The 18,294-nt window shown below is 41.2% G+C and overlaps 1 protein-coding gene across 1 annotated transcript in view; it reads left to right on the top strand.

Annotated features, from left to right (window-relative positions):
• Positions 1-18,294, top strand: part of RASL10B (RAS like family 10 member B) — a 71,800-nt gene that overhangs the window by 16,703 nt on the left and 36,803 nt on the right. The window lies entirely within an intron of this gene.

The following is an 18,294-nucleotide window of genomic DNA, read 5'->3' as shown; positions in this document are numbered from 1 at the left end:
ATAATAAAATTCACTTACTTGTTGCAGCGCTCCCACGTCCTCCACGTCGGCCGGTGACAGAGGAACTCTGAAGAAGGCGCACGGCAGCGTGAGTGCATCATCGCGCTGCCGCGCATCAGGGGTCACAGTGCGACGTGGGCAGAGACAAAAAACGGCCGCGTCGCAAATTCACAGCAACGGCTGCTTAATACATCAAAGATGGTACTCGAGTGGCCGCGTACGCCCGCATCGAGTACCAGAGCTATCCCTCACTGGCAGGGGCCTCCATCCCAATCTGAGGGGAGATATCGGGGGTCTACTGTGGGCCAGTGCAGCCTTGCTGGCAGGGCCCCCTGCCGTAGTGGAGGTATCGGGGGCCCACCGGAGGATTCTCCGGTCCTCCGGTGGGCCAGTCCAACACTGTACATGATACTGAGTGAGTCTTTTGTGGATATAGAAAGTATAGAACCAGAAAGGGGGGGGGGGATTAGGGATTCTTGTAGTTTATGGAAACACATGAAGTTATATGCGAGAATGAGAATGGGGGTGGTTAAAATATAAAGTATTAGTATATTTTTGTGACTTTACTGTACTTAACTATTCTCTTGGGGCAGTGAAAATGTCCAGTTCATTGTGCATTGTGTATGTGGTTAAAATTGTTGTATTCACCTGCCAGTTGGTTATTTCAATGATATGTGTTTTTGTCACTTCCTTATATTGTAAAATCAATTAAATTTGTTGAATTAAAAAAAAAAAAAAAAAAAAAGGTTTATTTTTCACTTATTGTAATGTTGTAGTTTCAATGGAGTTACATTTGGAAAGACAATGGCCTAGTAAATGTAAATTTTTTCACTCTTATTTTTGTGTGGACCTTTTTAAAAATTTTGCATTGCTCTTGACAAATTCTCCACTGCTAAGTTTATTGCCTTTTTTTTTTTTTTTATGGTTTTCCTCTTGGGTTTAAAGTCTCGAAAGAACAGTTTTGTTTGGGGTCAAAGAGAACTGTATTGTTCAGTCCACTGCAAGCCACTTCTCCAGTCACGAGAGAATATTTCCAGGTCACCATGGAAACTGCAGTTTGGCTGTCTCATTAAAACTATAAAACAAGTGGTTTTGTTTTTTTAACATTATATTTTTAAAGAATGCACATCAGGGATGAGCCTGATAACATATATGCATATAAGAGCATATTATTTATATGTCAGATGTTCACACTACTGGGGTTTCTACTATTTCTACTATTTTTTTTTTTTTTTTTTTTTGGTGGTTCTTTTCAAAGTCATTGGGATATTTTGGTGTCACTTATGTTATTAAGAAGCAGCTGTAGATCTTTTTCTTTATCCACCTGCTGTAAATTTCACTTTTATGTTGGCAGGTAAATCTGGCTAAGCCTTTGTCGGCATTGTGAGGTTGAGTCTCATCTGTACATGTTATCTTTGTGAACACTAGAGTGCTGTACAGTACTTGCCTTCCTCATAACTTGGCTTCTTATTCTTTAGTAAATATTGTGGAATGTGTCCATTATGATGCCTTTAGCTTTAGTGACATTGTTCATAGAATGTTGTGCAATTAGTAGCATACAATGACATTAAATTGAATGGGCTATTTTTCTTAGAGCATTGTGCGAAATTTCGTTATTTTCTTAATGCAAGCTAGTATTATCAATACTTCATTTGCCTCACACATTTACCTCAACTGCTATTTACCTATTCTTTTTGGTCTTGTGTACATCATTTTACCATAATAGTGCAGTAGATGATTGCCTTATCATATAAGGGCTCAAACACACAAACGTAATGGGTACTGATATGCGGCCGCACCATTTGTGACTGCATATTGGTCCCCATCACCTGTTCACTGTGCGGTGAGCACACATTGGGGCTCATTTACTGAGGGTCCGCGGGGCGCATTTTCATCGGGTTTCCCCAATGATTTCCTTTTTGCGCCACATTTTGGCGCATGCGATTGGTTTTACCCCTTGATTTTTCTTTCTTTTTTTATTTATTTTTTGCCTTGGCTGCATCCAAGGACAGGATGGAGCGCCCCCCTACCCCTGAGCCCAACTGGATATTCAAGAACAACCTATCCAAGTTGTCATGGATGACTCTCCCGGGGATAAATCCTGACTGGTCCGGGTGAATGAGATCCTTCATCACTCTTCCTAGCCTTATTGCTAATAATTTGGCAAAAATTTTAGCGTCCGTGTTTAATAGGGATATCGGTCTGTATAATTCTTTTTCTATTTTTTCTTTACCTTTTTTTAGGGATAAGGACAATCAAGGCCTCCGTCATGGATTTAGGTAGTTTCCCCTGGGAAATACTGGTGTTTAATACTTCCAAAAATAACGGGAGTAGAGTATCGCTATATCTTCTATATACCTCAAATGGTAAACCATCAATCCCTGGACTAGTGTTACCTGAGATGGATTTTACGGTGAGAGTGATCTCCTCCAATGAAAATGGGCGATTTAATATTTCCCTTTTTGTTGTAACTTGAGGTAAAGGTATTTTAGCAACATACTCCTCCAGTTGGATTTGTTCTATTTTTACTCAGAAGCGTATAAGCTGGAAAAAAAATTCCACAAAAACCTCACTGATAGACTCGTTTGAGTTTACTAACTGACCCTTCTAATTTCGCAGCTGGTAGATGCGTTTGCTTTCGCCTTGGTTTTGTACCAGTTCGGCAAGTAGCTTTCCTGGTCTTCTTGCCTCAATGTAATGCCTTTGTCCTTGAAAAAACACCCTCTGCTGTACCTTTTTCCCTATATATTTATCATAATCAATTCTACTATTCCTGAGCGCCTCCATTCTGTTCTCTGAGGGGGAGTTATTATATTCTTCCTGTGCTTTCTCCATTTTTTTTTTTAAGTGCCTCTTCTTTCAAGCGATAAGATCTCTTCTTACATTTAATTTTATATTGCCAACATGCCCTCATGTGCATTTTAAGGGCGTCCCAAACCATTCCGACACTAGTGGACCCACTGTTGTCTTTCCAAAAATTTTGGATCTCATCCCTCACCTCTTGGTCGTTTGCTAGAAGTGTGAACCAATGGGGGTTGATCTTCGGGGGTCTCCCCCTATTTGCGTTTACAATTTCCAATTCTAGAACCATCATGGCGTGGTCCGAACGACTGGTCAGCTCATATTTCATTTTTTTTTTTTATATAGGGAAGGGCGCTGTCAGATACTAATATTAAATCAATTCTAGACATTACCCTAAGAGATTTTGAGAAGCAGGAGAATGCTTTTTTGTCTCCGTATTTAATGCACCAAACGTCCCTTAGATGCATTTCAGTACAAAATTTAGAGAGTGGGGATGTGTTCACGTCACAAACTCTACTGTCGCTAACCCTATCTACGGATGGGTTCATGACACAATTAAAGTCACCAAAAATATAAAGTGGGCATCCACCTTTTGATTCCATAAATGCTAACAGGGCCTTCAATGCCTGAAGGGAAAATGGAGGGGGGATATAAACAAAAGCAAACATGCACATCATTCCACTCATTTTCCCATATAGAAAGATATATCTGCCCTCGGGGTCGGTTTGAAATTATTTGGAAATCAACTGAGTTGTGTATAAATACACTAATCACCCTTGAATAAGCGGAGAATACTGAGTGAAATTCCCTTATTGCCCACTTCCTACTGATCCTATTTATAGTTTCCCTATCCAAGTGGGTTTCTAATAAACATATTATTGCAGGTAGGTGTCTTTGAACTATATCAAATACTACCCTTCGCTTAATCCTATCCCCCAGTCCCCGCACATTCCATGTGACCACGGAAATCATTTATGGTTGTATTTGTAGCAAAAAAAAAAGGGGGGACCGGGAAACTGGATAGCGAAGAGAGGAAAAGGAATATGAGAGCAAGACCCATAAAAGAAACACAACGAGAAGAAAAAAAAAAAACCCCAAACAGCCCCCTTCCCCCCCAGGCAGACCACCAAACCTCCAAGTCCCTCCCCATCCTCCCCACAACCCAAATGTATACAGTACCCTGTGATACTCTTCTCCCCTAGCAATCTCACAGAGCCACCTCATCCCCTCGATCACAACGAAAATCAAGGGACCTCAACAATGCTAAATTAGAGTGACAACATAGAGGATCATTACAATCCCTTTAGTTCTACCCATTGAAACCCTTCTTCCGGGGTGGAGAAACACACAGTTCTCCCCTGATATATTACTCGCAACTTGGCAGGATACAGTAATGCGTAAGAAACATCTTTTTCAGCTAACCTTTTCTTTAGATCTACGAACCCTCTCCTCTTCATCAATGTCTCCCTGGAGAAATCTGGATAGGCTGATATTTTAGACCCATTATAGGATACTTCCTCCTTGTTTCTAGTTTTATTAACGGCTGCAAGTATTTCATCCCAAATGGCCGGGGTACTTTCGCGTCTTTCTTCTCCCTCTGCTTCGAGAGTGGAGAATCTCGACCCTAGCTCTGGGTCCTTAGGATTTTTAGAATTTTTGCCTGGTGGGGTTTTTAAAAAATTTATCAAGATTAGATGTATTTTTCTCTCTAGGAGACCTAACCCCCCCAGATTTATGTGCACTCTTAGGCGGCATGGTGCCTCAATGGACCAGACAAATAGGTCAGTCAATATGGGGGAGCTACAAAAATTTTTAACCCAGCAGCACATCCACCATAGGTGGCACTATCCCTTAACCACTTAGGGGGATGATTGTAAGGGCAAACAACTACAAATATTAAATCACAGAACAGTCCTTTTGTTCAAGAACACCGTCTTTCTTTTCCTCTTGTGGCGGGGCAACCCCCATAGAGGGCACAGTACAGGGAGATACCACAAACCGAGACCTTCCGTATGGTTTCTCCAGAAGATGCCAACAGGTCAACAGAGTGTTTTCTGCGGGAACAATTCCCTCAAACAGTTCCTAGGTTAAAGTCACACAGGAAAAATCTCTAGGAGCGACCACAAGCTGCTTAACAAACCGTTGGTCATCAAATAGCAATATACAGCTTAGTCTGCTCCCAGCACATCCACCATGATTGAAACTTACGGATAGACACTGTAGAGGGAGGGCCTCTATCCCTTAACAGCTTAGGGAGATGGTTATGAAAGCAAGGGAAGGGCAAACACACACAAATATTAAATCAAAGGGCAGCCCTTTTGTTCAAAGGTGCCGTCTTTCTATTCCTCTTGTGGCGGGGCAACCCCTACAAAAGGTGCAGTACAGAGGGGTACAGCAAACGGAAACCCCTCGTATGGTTTTTCCAGGGGATGCCAACAGGTCAACAGAGTGTTTTCTGCGGGAACAATTCCCTCAAACAGTTCCTAGGTCAAAGTCACATAGGAAAGAGCTCTAGGAGCGACCACATGCTGCTTAACAAACTATAGGTCCTCAGACAACAATAAACAAGCAAGAGTTTAACAGGGTACCACAGAGGGCCACAGTCACCTCCAAAAGGGCAGTTATGGCTTGCCCTACTGGGCTTCGGGCTTTTTTCGACCAGAGTGGCAGCGGAACTTTCCTGTACTTTTCCCAGGAGGGACTCGCTTATGTTCACTGTATCCCTGCAGAAAATCCCGGGTCAGCCGGACGCGAGTCTTCCGGGCAGCAGCAGTCTCCTCCGAACGTGACCTCCCTGGCGGGCCACCAACCTCTGCCTCCACAGCGGGCCGTCGCCTCTGGGCACCACCTTGGTCCTCCGCGCCCTGCCGCCAGCTACTCAGCCCGGTTTTGGAGGCCTCCGAGCCACGGCGGGACGTCGCGACGAGCAGCCACCGGACGGGGAAAAAGTTCAGTGGGATCCGTCCAGTCTGTCCCGGGGTCCAGTAGTTGAGCGTCCGCACATAGTGACCGGCGTTCTTCAGCACAAGGGGAGAGGAGGCGGCTCCGTGAGCACGACGTGTTACGTCATGCCGCACATACTCAGTCCCGGCCGTTATCTGTATCCAATACCGCAGTCTTAATAAATTCCTCCCAATTTGGCTATTCTCATTTTAACTGTAAATCATAGTTTGTATTTTCATACTCTTTCATGCTAACTATTTTTCCAGCAGCTAACATAAAGCTTTTTCAGTACATTTTAGAAGCCGTATTAAGTTTTAGTGCTTGGCAGAAGTGAGGAAAAAACTAGGGCAAACTGACTAAAATGCTGCTGCGCAAGTAATCCTCTTATATTTTTCCAGTGTATTATGTGGAGTTGGATGACACACAAAAGGTTGATTGAAGGATAAATGGGAAACATTAGTGGTTGTGTTTGTGCTTAGCCATGTTCAAGTGGAAGCATTCAAGAGAACAAACATTCAGAAGATCTTTAAGAAAGTATGAAAGATATCTTGGGCCTATACAACCTGCGCTGTATGATCAGTATTGTGACTTCCACGCTGGTCTGTCTTGTTAACTGCAAGTGGAGTAGTTCCCTTGGGCCTCCAAAATCAGTGCCATAGGGGGGTCCCCACAGCCCTTTTCTAAAATAATTTACATAACTGATGTCTGGTGTTTTTTTTTTTTTTTTTTTACATTATAAATGATAAAGCTCGGACTGCCTGCAGTCAATACAAGGAGGTGCTTAAGACAATTTATAGAACTGTAGAATACAACCCTGCAAAAATTTTTATTCTTTGGCTATTCTTGTGCCTCATGTACATGAACGAATGCTCATCCTGGGCCATGGCCCCGGCAAACATACAAGCGGGTGGAGGGGTGAGCGCTTCTAACCCTTCCGCTCTCCATTGAAAGCCAAATGCCCACTGCCGTGATATGACAAAATATAATTTATGTCCTAAATTCGCCTGTTCGGCCGCCTGCCCCGGGCACAGTGTGGTAAGACAGCGTGTGCTAACCGCACAGTGATCGGGTCCGATAGATGTCTATGGGGACCATGATCTGGCAGATACTGTACATTAAAAATACCACTGGTTTACAAGTTGTTACAAATCTGGAATCACATGATGTTTTGTTTTTAAACACGAAATATTACATTGCTGTGAATTTTGTTTAAAGGAAATCAACCACATAAAAAACATTAAAAAAAAAAACCTATAAATACTCTCCTCCATTCCTCTGCATCTTGACATGTCGGGATCACCTAGAAAAAAAAATTATAATTAGCAGCACAGAGCACTGGGACAAGATGTCCGGCACTCCAGGCTGCTAACTATGCATTCCCTTGTCAGCTCTTACCCCCATGCTGGGAGAGGGGGCGATGTCACACTAGAGGTGTGAATTCACGCCTCTCATGTGATGTCACCTCACCCTCCCGTGCTCCCAGATGAAGAGGAGTGTAGGTAAGTACTTTTTAGGTGTTTTTTTTTTATGTGGCTCATTTCCTTTTAAGTGATCTATGTTGCAAGACCTGTTGACATTGACTTATAGGGTAAATACTTTCCAATAGATACTGCTACAGAGCTTGCCTTTTTTTTTTTTTTTGGATGATCTAATGTGCATACCCATAATGCATAGGTGCATTACAGCTTTTTGGCTCTTTACAATACAGCAGCTAGCCTTTCACAGAGTAGATATATGGATTGCAGGATAGGAAGCATCATACAATTCTATGCTTTTGATGAGCTATTACGAAAAGTCAACATAACAGTATTGTTGAACAACAGTAAGTAGAAAAATACAAATTCACATATGCGTATAATAGGAGGGTTCAATGAACACGAAATGTAGGTTTAACAAACACAGTAGACGTGTTTAAATTAAACTAATGTGAAAGTAAAATAGAATTCTTGTAGCAGATACAGCACAGGCTTCAATTAACCCATGATAGGTGGTGGTGGAGGAGCTGTAGGGCCCAGAGAAGGATCATTAATGGGCATTGAATAGTTAGAAAGGAGATGGACAGCAAGGTCACAGCTACAATAGAAGACTTCCAGTGGGTTGCTGGGTACTCTGGTCATACTTGTCATACTCTCCACTGTAATTTTAGCACTTCTGGTCAATTAAAGAGTACCGGTCAGGTTGATTTGGGACCCTAAACCAATTACAGGTCCATATGGACCTGTGGATTAGGTCTCGTTCACATGACCTTGTGCTCGCCTGAGCCAATTCACAGGTGTAGCACACAGCCAGCGGAGAAGCGAGTGAGTGCTCCTCACCCCCCTAATCTCCTTTTAAAAGCCATGTGGCGTATATGGCAGAATATAGGACATAAGGTGGTGGTTGGTATAGTGTCCCAAAATTGCCCTGACAGGTTCCCTTTAAGTTACTGTAGTGATGATTTTCAAAGAGTTTTCTGTGTTTTCATGACTATAAAAAATGTAGATTCACAATGAAGGCATCAAAACTATGAATTAACACATGTGGAATTATATACTTAACAATAAGGTGTGAAACAACTGAAAATATGTCTTATATTCTAGGTTCTTCAAAGTAGCCGCCCTTTGCTATGATTACTGCTTTGCACCCTCATGGTGCTTCAAGAAATAGTCACCTGAAATGGTCTTTCAACAGTCTTGAAGGAGTTCCCAGAGATGCTTAGCACTTGTTGCTTGTTTTGCGGTCCAGCTCACCCCAAACCATCTCAATTGGGTTCAGATCTGGTGAATGTGGAGGCCAGGTCATCTGGCATAGCACCTGATCGCTCTCCTTCTTGGTCAAATACCCTGTACACAGCCTGGAGGTGTGTTTGGGGTCATTGTCCTGTTGAAAAATAAATGATGATCCATCTAAACACAAACCAGATGGAATAGCAGGGCGCTGCTGTGGTAACCATGCTGGTTCAGTATACCTTCAATTTTTAATAAATACCCGACAGTGTCACCATCAAATCACCATCACACCTCCTCCTCTATGCTTCACGGTGGGAACCAGGCATGAAGAGCCCATCCGTTCACCTTTTCTGCATCGCACAAAGCCACAGTGTTTTGAACCAAAGATCTCAAATTTGGGCTCATCGGACTAAAACACAGATTTCCACTGGTTGAATGACCATTCCTTGTGTTCTCTAGCCCAAACAAGTCTCTTCTGCTTGTTGCCTGTCCTTAGCAGTGGTTTCCTAGCAGCTACCATGAAGACTTGCTGCCTCCTCTTAACAGTTGTTGTAGAGATGTGTCTGCTGATAGAACGCTGTGTAGCATTGACCAGATCTATAATCTGAGCTGCTGTTAATCTGAGATTTCTGAGGCTAGTGACTCTGATGAATTTATCTTCCGCAGCAGAGGTGATTCTTGGTCTTCCTTTTCTGGGGTGGTCCTCATGTGAACCAGTTTCTTTTTTGGCGCTTGATGGTTTTTGGGGACACTTTCAAAGTTTTCCCAATTTTTCGGATTTACTTTTTTGTTAGCTGCTTTTTTATAGCCATAATACAAATTCTAACAGTCTATTTAATAGGACTATCAGCTGTGTATCCACCTGACTTCTGCACAACACAACTGATCCCATTTATTAAACCTGACAGGGCACACATGTGATGTGAAAACCTTTTCTGGTGACTACCTCTTTAAGCTCATCAAGAGTGTACAAAGAAGCAGTAATCAAAGCAAATGTTGGCTACTTTGAAGAACCTAGAATTTAAGACATATTTTCAGTTAACACTTTTTTTTTTTTTAAGTACTGTATATACTCTAGTATAAGTCGACCCGAGTATAAGCCGAGACAACTAATTTTACCATCAAAAACTGGGAAAACCTATTGACGCTAGTATAAGCCGAGGGTGGGAAATGCATTGGTCACAGATGCCTGCCCCCAGTAGTATACAGCCCTGCCCCGCCTGCCCCCAGTAGTATACAGCCCTGCCCCGCCTGCCCCCAGTAGTATACAGCCCTGCCCAGCCTGCCCCCAGTAGTATACAGCACTGCCCAGCCTGCCCCCAGTAGTATACAGCACTGCCCAGCCTGCCCCCAGTAGTATACAGCACTGCCCAGCCTGCCCCCAGTAGTATACAGCACTGCCCAGCCTGCCCCCAGTAGTATACAGCACAGCCCATTCTGCCCCCAGTAGTATACAGCACAGCCCATTCTGCCCCCAGTAGTATACAGCACAGCCCATTCTGCCCCCAGTAGTATACAGCACAGCCCAGCCTGCCCCCAGTAGTATACAGCACAGCCCAGCCTGCCCCCAGTAGTATACAGCCTGCCCAGCATTAAAAAAAAATATATAAACTTATATACTCGCCCTCCAGTGGCCCCGATGTCCGCGCGGGTCCTCTTCTGGCTTCCGCGCCAGTCTTTTCGGCGCCCAGCACGAAGTTAGAGAAGACAGAGACGGCCGCGGAAGCCAGAAGAGAACCCGCGCGGACATCGGGGGAGCAGTGCTGCACGTCAGGGCCACCGGAGGGCGAGTATATAAGTTTATTATTTTTTAAATATTTTTTATGACTGTATGACTCATGTATAACCCGAGGTGACTTTTTCAGCACATTTTTTGTGCTGAAAAACTCGGCTTATACACCAGTATATACGGTATATAATTCCACATGTGTTAATTCATAGTTTTGATACCTTCAGTGTGAGTCTACAATTTTTATAGTCATGAAAATACAGAAAAACTCTTTGAATAAGAAGGTGTGTCCAAACTTCTGGTCTGTACTGTATATATGTATCACATTTTCTTACATAAACCCATATACTTCTGTTTTTCAGTTGGTATGGTAAATGTTCAATAAGATAATTGTGCTGTGGTATAAATGCGTTTTATTACTCCATGACTAAACTGACCTTGGTGACTTACACATCATGTTATGTGTGGGTGGCTTCATTTAGATAACAGGCAGCTTTCCTGCAGACATGACAACTACTTTCATTAAGTGTCACTTTCTTGCTCACTGGTTCCCAAGAGACGTGCGATTACTGATTTCAAATGATGTTTTATGGCAAGAAGCAGGTGCAGATATCAAGTGAGTCAACTGACATTGATTATATTGTGTGATTGTCATACTCATTAAAACTATCACCGACTAAATCTGAAAATTAAAAAACATGACCTGAACAATTTTTTTTTTTTTTTTTTTTACAGTGACCAAGTATCGTGATATTTGGATAGATTTCAATGCACTTCCCTGATATGTAGAAAAATAGTCAAGCGTAACTGTCATTTAAAATATTTTTATACTGTATGTAAGGGGATGTGGTAAACATTTTTCCAATATACTTCATTAACAAATTCTCTTAGTACATTTCAAGCTACTCCCTCCCATAGTGGTCTGTATTCCAGCCTATACAGTGTGTGTCTATGAAAGCTGCATGAGCTCTCTTCTACGCTCCCTGTGTTTGGTTAAACAGCTCTGGCAGTACTTAAAGAGATTATCCCTTCACTTTCAGCTTGATCTTTGAAATATTGCTCATAATATACTGCAACCCGGGAGTGAGAAAGGGTTAATTCTCACAGCTGTGTAACAAACAGGAGCGGAGAGCGAGACCCATCTTCAATCTGGTAGACAGATTTGCCATACGTAGGATTTCTTAATTAACTATATTAGAAAAATATTCACAACACTTCCCCTCACCCCCCCCCCCCCCCCGATCCCTCACAATATCCAAAATAATCTGAAATAACCGTTATTCTTTGAAGGAAATCTACCAGCACAGTAAAATTAAGCTAAACATACTCCCCTATGACCAATTTGGCAAGCTTTGTGCAGCGCTGCGTAATCTGTAGGCGCTATATAAATAAAGAATTATTATTGTCCTCTTCATCCCAATATGGGCAGCACCTGGGGCTTAGTGGTTAGCATTACAGCCTTGCAGCCCTGGGGATCTGGGTTCAAGTCCCAGGGTCAACATCTGCAAAGAGTTTGCATGTTCTCTCCATGTTTGCGTGGGGTTTCCTTCCACACTCCAAAAACATACTTGTAGGTTGATTAGATTGTGAGCCCCATTGGGAACAGGGACCGATTTGGCAAGCTCTGTGCAGCGCTGCGTAATCTGTGTTATATAAATAAAGGAATTTATTATTCTCTTGGCACTGGTCTTCTGTAATGTTGATACACAGTGCCGGCCGAATGTTATATATATATCAATTTGGCATTGTCGATAAACCCGGCACGGCTGCAGCCGGTGCGGCCACATCGCGGAGAGACGGCAACGATTACGTAATACATGCTGCCGGCTTCTCCTATTGGACCTAGGTGACAGGGGGTATTCTGGGGGAGTGTCGGTCGGCCCCCTTATGAATAAAGCCGACTGCAGCTCACCAGATCTGAGGATCTGTTAAAACCACGTTTCTGACCATAGATTTAAAAAAAAAAAAAAAAATTGCTGGGGAGAAAGGGGCTAGGGAGAGGGTTATGGGGGGGCCCATTTTGGTGGGGGGCTATTTTGGTGTGACATTTTTTGGATTCTGACTTGCGTCGCTTTATATGGTTATAACTTTTGAACACTATTACTTATAAAAGCGATTCTGAGATTGTTTGTTTGTTTGTTTGTTTGTTTGTTTGTTTGTTTGTTTTTTCCCCACATGTTGAACTTCATTTTAGTGGTAAATGTTGGCTGATGAGTGTTGCGTTTATTTTCCGAAGAAGAAAAAATGAGTTTTGAAAAATTTCACTTTTTTGAAATTCGAAATCATTACATTTTCATGTAGGTAGATAGATTTACTACCTAAATAACATTTCCCATATGTCTACTTTACATTTTCATAATTTTTGAAATGTCTGGATAATTTATCTTGATGTTGCGCGGCTTTCAAATCGAAAAGCGATTTTCCGTATTTTCAGAATTTACTCTTTTTCGGATAAATACAGTTTTTTGAATGAAATTTTACATATTTAGCATCAAAACCCCCTATATATTCAACCCATTTTCAAATCTGCACCCCTCAAGCTATCGGAAACCGCTTTTAGGAAGATCGTTAACCCCTTGAGATCTTCATAGTAATTGAATCAAAATGGAGGTGAAATTTAGAATTGGTCAAATTGTGCCGGTTATACGTTCATTTAACCCTAAAATTTACACATTGCCAAAAGATAAAAATAGAAAACCCACAATACAATTTGTTCTGCAATTTTTCCCGAGTACAGAGACCCCCACATGTGTTACTTGTTTTACAGCGAGGCGCAGAAGGGAATGAGCGCCCTGCAGCTGCCAGGATTTTGGTTTTCTCGTTGCCTCCTTTTGCTATTAAATTTTTGCTTTTTCGTTATTGGGGCCATGTGACGGCATTTTTTTTTTTGCGGGATGAGATGCTTTTTCCAGTGTTGTCATTTTGGGGTTGGTATCGCCTATTGTTAAAAATTTAGGAACTCGTTTTTGAGGGTTGAAGTAGAAAAGCATCAATTCTGTAGTGGATTTCTGACTTTTTTATTTTTTTTGTGTTCACCGTTTAACCTAACAATCATGTTATCTTCATTCTATTGGTCGATACGATTACGGGGATACCAGACTTAAAAATATTTTCTTACATTTTACTAAATTTGTCAAATAAAACCGTAATGTGGGGAAAAATCTATCATTTTTGCATTGCCGTCTTCCAAGTGGCATAACATTTTTACTTTTTTGGCTACAGAGCTGGTTAATGGCTGGTTTTTTGTGGGACATGTTGTACTTTGCTCCAGTATCTTTCTGGAGTTCATTTTTTTTTTTTTTTATCACTTTTTATTTCATTTTTTTGTAAGATTGAATAGGCAATAATGATAATTTTAGGTGGGTTTTCCACAGTGTTTTTTTTTTTTTTTTTTAACGCCGTTCATTGTACGGGTTCAATAATGATTTTACTATATATGTGGTGGTTTTGTTATGATTTAGACTTTTTTTTTGGGTTATATGTCTCTTTATGTTATGGGGCTTCTGGGCATTTTCAGTGATTTATTACTTTATTTTTTTATTGAAAAACATTTGTTTTTTTTACTTTTTTTTATTTTTTTTTTTATACTACTTCCTCCATGGGACATGAACAAGCAATCATCTGATTGCTTGTTCATGATAATACCCTGCAATACTTATGTATTGCAGGGTATCAGCATGTGCATAGGCTGGCACTGTGCCAGTAAGATGACGTCGCAGACTTAGCAGGCAGTGCTAAGGACCAGATCGGACCCCAGCACTTCCATAGCAACGATCGGCGGCCCCCCAAAAAGTTTCGGGGGGGGGGGGTTATCGTGGGGGAAAGTCCTCCCAGAGGCATGTTAGTTGCCGCGGTGACTGCGGCATTTAATGGGTTGCACACCTGTGATCAGAGCCGCGATCGCGGGTGTTACACTGGGTTGCCGGCTATTAGTTACAGCCGGCACCTCGTGTTTCCCGATGCCGGTTCGGCTCAATCCAGATGCCGAGCCAGCATCAGCTCCGTGGCGTATATATCTGCCACTGAGTGCTAAGGGGTTAACTAGGCTCAAGTCGTTTCAGCATGTTTCAAAATACTGAAACCGCAATGGCAAGTGTCCTTTTTTTCTGCTGTATTCTGTGAGGGATGGGGCATGAATGGTATGGAAAAAACATGCTTACTAAAGTCATTTTGAGGGCCTTAGAAACAATAGGGGAAATGCTGCCTCCCTTTTTAGGTCTGGCAAAACCGATGCCTATAGAAATTTAAAGGGAACCTGTCGTATTTACACCTTACAGATCATGTTTCTTTCATAGCCCAGGATGGTTCCATCATCCAGAAAATCCACTTTGAAGTGAAATGTAAACTGGTTGTATAAAGTCAGGGAGGCGGAGACTTCAACATCTAAATCAAGCTCTCCCTGTCTCTGAGCAGTAGCTCCCATGATTTACATCATGCTCCAGAATTCAGAAGATCTGGTTAGTGATGTCTCTGGGTGTAGGACCATCGGTTACAGTGAAGGGGGCATTGTTAGACAGGAAAAGCTTAAATTCAGTGTTAAACTCTCAGCCTCCTTAACTTCATACAACAAATTTACACTCACGTCAGAGGTGATTTTCTGGAGGATGCCACCACCCTGGGTCCTGAAAGAAATATGATCTGGAAGGTGGATTATTGGGTATATTTCTGCTGACTGGTTCCCTTTTAAGTCTACAGCCACAAACACAGGATACCCGTTGCATGGCACGATTCTATACCAATGGAGCACACAAAGCAATCAATATCACCGGATGTGTTGCTGGACTAAAAGATATCTCAGTTCTGAACTGGGAGAATCTACGCCTCCCCCCACATCTCCTCTTTATACTTTTTGTGTTGTATCCATGCATGTTGTTTAGTTTTTTTCTTTTCTGTGTAATAATTTGTCTGTATCCATATTGTTCAAATAATTTCTCATTGGTATACATTTTTAGTCTATTGTACATTAAAGAGTTACTGCAGTGAGTGGCTGTGCATATGCAGTTCTCTTCCTGAATTTCCATAGATTTTCTAAGAGTGGCTGAGCCACACTACACGGTTATCCTCAGAATTACCAACAAAAGGGATTTATTGTACCCTCTACAAGAAAGCTGTATGACAGGGATGTGCCCCACATCTATCAGACGTTTATGGCAAGAAATGGTCCAGATAGGAATACCCCTTTAATAAATGTCAGTATTCTATAAAACTATCCGGCATGGCATGTATGCAATCATCCAGAGAGCAACTTCTAATGCTGTATTTTATATAACTGAAAGAATATACGGTAGCTTTTTTTAACTATATATGGTCTATGCCTTCTGATGACTTTGTTCTATTATACCAATGAAGCTTGATACACAGACAAGGATGTTTATCTGAAAACTCCACATATCTAGGCCAGTGTATTATAATGTCACATGGCATATCCAGTTATGTAACTAATTCTCTTGAATTCTAATCTGGTGAAAGCTGCTGTCTTGCTTTTATTGAAATTTTTTCTTAAAGTGCACCAAATAGCTTTGCATGTACAGTATATCTATGTACCTGATTTTGTCATTTAGAACATATTATAATATATTTGTTCTAGTGTCCCCAAATCGTACAGAATCCATCCCAAAAACTGTGGTTCCCATTATAAGTGATAGAATCGGGGGTCTACTTACAGCTTTCTGCTGCTATGGGGTAACACAAAATCTTGCACACATTTTGTTTATTGGTCTGTATAACTGGTTGTAGGCCTAAATCCTCAATACCAGGGCATACTCTATGGTTATATGAAGTATATGGATTTCTAATGGGACCCTTTTGTGTTTTTGACCACTACCACATGTGTATCCATAAAGATGGAATTGCGTTTGTAAACCATTATGCTTTTGCAACTTGCTTATTATTTTTGTGTCTATGCTACTTTTGGGTATAATGATTTAGTTGTGTAGTATTTGACTTTAAGTATTTTGTTGGACTTCATTTTGTGTAGTGATTCCTTAAAGTTGTATTCCCACCTTTAGACAATAAATGCAATAATGAGAATGCCTTTTTAAAAATGTTTTTGTTAAGACTCTTGTGTAATATTGGTGTCCCTATGACTGGTCCCTCCACCTACCTGTTAGTGTATGGGTATTGCTGCAGGGTGTTAGGTTATTACTGTAGCAAATAGTAGGTTTCAGTATGAATTCTCCTTATGGTTAACATTGTGATCTTAATTAGCATATAGTGTTATTTCAGTAAGACTTAAAAGATATTCAATTTTACTGTCCAAAAATAATATATTTAATGCTTTCAATTGCATTGCTAAAACAGTTTCCAGATTGTAAATGAGTGTAACAATAAATATTAAAGTAGGTATTTGCACACGATGGAAAGATTTCACTTTCAACCTAAAGCTATTTTTTATCGTTTTCTAATGAGCTTATTTTCAGTTGTTTTCATAGGAATATTTTGGTGAACACAACATTAATTTGATATCATTATAATGGTCCTATTTTAGGAAATCTAGTTTATCCCCGATGAGCAGAGCCTAATGATGCCAGCACAAATCTCTCCCAGTTACACTTTATCTCCCTCTCTCAGCTTCATCTCTTTGTTTTGTAACCCTGTCCTTTTATGCTTCTGCATTTCTTAGTTTTTTTTGTTTTACACCATTGTGTTCCGCTTCTCTTATTCTATCTGATCAGGCGATCTAATTCATAAAGAGCTGTTTATACTTCTGCAGGAGTTTTCACATTAGTAAATTGTAATTATAATTGCAAGCCAAGTTACTGCTTATATCTATATGGTTTAGTTGTAGTTGTTATATTAAAGGGTTTTCTGTATTTATGTGGGACCGCCACTAGGGTAAGAAAACCCCCCCAGCAATATACTTAACCCCTTTGAATCCTGGTTTCTGTGTCACTCCAATACTTTAGGTTTCAGGCACTGTGCCCCACCAGAAATTCTTTGGGGCTCACTTGACCCACTTCATCAAATTAGAGGCCTCCTCAGATGGGATACCTGTAATGTTTTCAATGGCACTTCGTGTTTTGTCCACGGAAAAATCTCCAAGGAGAAAACTCGGTGGAACAGAACGTTCTTGTGTTCAGAAGTATTGAAGCAACATTTGAACTAGGATCCAGAATAAGGTAAGTATGCATATTTTCTCTAACCCTTTCCCCAACCACAAAGGAAAACCTTTTTAAGTTGTTCGATATAAAAGTTTAAGTTTTAAGTTGACGATTAAGTTGATGATTAGCGACAGACAATTCTGCGATCCAGGAGAAGAGGAGCGGTTGCCCTTTTTTGTTTCTAGTGATTGATTTCCTTTAATGCATAAAACATGTTTCAAGCAAAAGGTACCTTATACTATCTAGTTCTATATGCTGTGTTTATGTAGGATAAAAAGGATTAGATCCCTCCTTAAAATGTGAGGAAAACATAGATCAGAGAGAGTAAAATCTAACTCTTGAACATTATTATTCACTCAAGTGGGTAAATGCAATTCCAAAGTTTCTATGCAGCGGTATACACAAGTGAGAGTCTGAAAAAAACGTAGTACTAAAACTTAGTAACAGCAAAATAACTAATAAATAACTTTTTACATGTTGCAATAGCACAAGATAATTCCTTCCATGTTAAAGACCTCCAAAGGAAACCCACCTATCCCTATGCGTACGTCCCATATTCCACTGTAAACCATATTAACTTGCCATATATACTCGTGTATAAGCCGAGTTTTTCAGCACAACAAATGTGCCGAAAAAACTCACCTTGGCTTATACATGAGTCAATAAAAATAAACTTACATACTCGCCTTTCAACACCCCCGATGCTCGACCCGGCTCCCCGACAATTGACGCGGCTCCTCTTCTGTCTTCACCGGAGTAGTGTGTGACAAACTTCTTTTTATTGTAGCAGAGGTAACAGAAGAGAATGAGGAGCTGCCTCGCCAAGGCGACGGCCCGTGTCGCATGTACACACACGCGTTCTCTAGCCTTGTGAAGGCTTGAAAGCGCGTGTGTACGCATTTTTTTTTTTTCTGCTTCATTGGACTGTGTATACTGGATGTGCACCTTGGCTGCTTGGACTTGCCTAACACCTAGTCTCCTGTTATTTGTCTGCCAAATGTATCTGCTAATT

The sequence above is a fragment of the Engystomops pustulosus genome, chromosome 2 (assembly GCF_040894005.1).
Source record: "Engystomops pustulosus chromosome 2, aEngPut4.maternal, whole genome shotgun sequence".
In the NCBI taxonomy this organism is placed as follows: Eukaryota; Metazoa; Chordata; class Amphibia; order Anura; family Leptodactylidae; genus Engystomops; species Engystomops pustulosus.
The sequence above is the reverse complement of the archived record's forward strand: the minus strand, read 5'-3'. Positions and strand labels throughout refer to the sequence as shown.